Here is a 1,957-nt window from a genome sequence, read left to right on the forward strand (position 1 = left end):
ATTACCACAATAGAGACAGAACATTTTTTTCAATGGCCTAACTGTTTCAGTTAGAAACCAAAGAAAAATATCATCCTCGGAGTCACTCATTTTTAATTAGCACTTGAACAAATGATAGCTCAATGACTACTGAAATAAAATATTTACAACAGGTCCTCATCATGGGATAAAATAAGCGCAGTCGTCCGAGGTCAGACGACATCCTTGTTCAGTGTAGGAGATTACCTTGACTGCGTATGTCGTCCGACACGGTGTCGGACGACAATCGGATCAAATACATTCTCAGTGTAGGTGTAGCCATAGCCGACAATATCAGTCGGCAGTATTTATATTTCTAAATCAGTAAATTCTCGACTGCCGGGACCCGTTTCTATATTAAATATTTATTTTTTTTTTTCAAAAAGTATTATTTCCAACGGACAACGGCTCCCTGAAATTGCCGACTGATAATTACAAAAAATTCAACAGGGGGGGGTATGTCGATTCACCATACTCCCATTGCTGCCGGCCCAGACAGTTTATTTTGAATTTAAAATACATGTTTATAAAAATAAGTAAGTGAAATACAAATTTGTATTTATTGAATATATTTCTCTCAGTAAATTGAATGATCACTACTGATCGCATGCTCATTCATAGGTAATACTTCGTATACTTCCGTTGTTCAAATCATCTCGAAACACGAACGCAAAATTTTAGTATCAAAATACTCCAAATAAGTTTTCTCGAGATCATCGGCATCTGCTCCACTTTTTTTATTCTTTATCTTATCTTTTTTAATTCGATATTCATTTGATACCGAAGATTATGTAATTTTCTATTGAATTCTACAGTATTAATTTTTATTTAATGAATTTGCAATAATTTCTGTTTATTTTGCCTTCTGTTGCCTGTCTCTATATTTGTTTAATGTACAATTCCATAGTTCGGGAGATGACTCCAGAAGTTCAATTAGAGTCTAAAAAATATTCTTGTTCTATACAACATCGCATATCGTAGATAGAATTACGAACAAATATGAGTAAAATAATATAAAATAATAAAATAATTTAATATGCACATATGGTAAATATGTTGAAGAAAATCCTATAGATAGTACAATTGAATAGTTATATACTTATATATTATTTAGTAATGGAGGGAGAGGTGGGTCATTATTTAAATACTTTGCTTAGGTTTTGAAATATTCTTGCCACGCCACTGGTCACGTAATATGACGTGATGTGATGACGAGGTTAAACCGTAATAGCAACGTTAGTTTTTGTCACAATATATGTTTACGTAGACATTTTCAAATCGTCAACGCGCCGTGACTTTAGGTCCATGTCCCCAGCATCCCCACTTTGAGATTTCGTTAAAAAACCCGGGGTGATCGTTTTTACTCGGTTTGTACCGGTTTGTATTGCAAAATTCATCGTTTGTACCGAAACCCTTAAAAAGTTACAAACGTTTTAAATTGGGGGTGCTGGAGACATGCCAGCACCTCTACTTTGAGCTGGAATTGAAAACATTTTGGTCTCCATTGTAAAATAATAATACTGTTTTGGTTTAAACCTTCAAGTGCAAAGGATAAAAATAAATTACGATGGTCGAACTTGAATTTATAGTTTTAAACAATTTTAGTATGGAATATTGCTGTTTGTAATGTATATAAAAATAGTAGGTTCGATGGAACTCGTTTACGAGATATTTTTGGTTTGTTTCGACACTGCGTTTATGAACCATAGATCTATAGTATCGGTATGAACAGTTTGCTTTAGGAATTGATTATGGATAGTTAATTTTATTTTAACAAGTTTTATAATAATTGAAAAAATTATACTAAGTCAATGTATCATAAACACCACGAGTGGGTTATAGATAATATAATACATCGAGAAAGGATATACGAGAACGCGAACAATTTTCCACATAACGTTCGTATTCCACTTACTGGCAGTATTACGGTACATAAATA

This window comes from Sipha flava, unplaced genomic scaffold (genome assembly GCF_003268045.1).
Source record: "Sipha flava isolate LNK unplaced genomic scaffold, YSA_version1 275_pilon_pilon, whole genome shotgun sequence".
NCBI classification, from domain to species: Eukaryota; Metazoa; Arthropoda; class Insecta; order Hemiptera; family Aphididae; genus Sipha; species Sipha flava.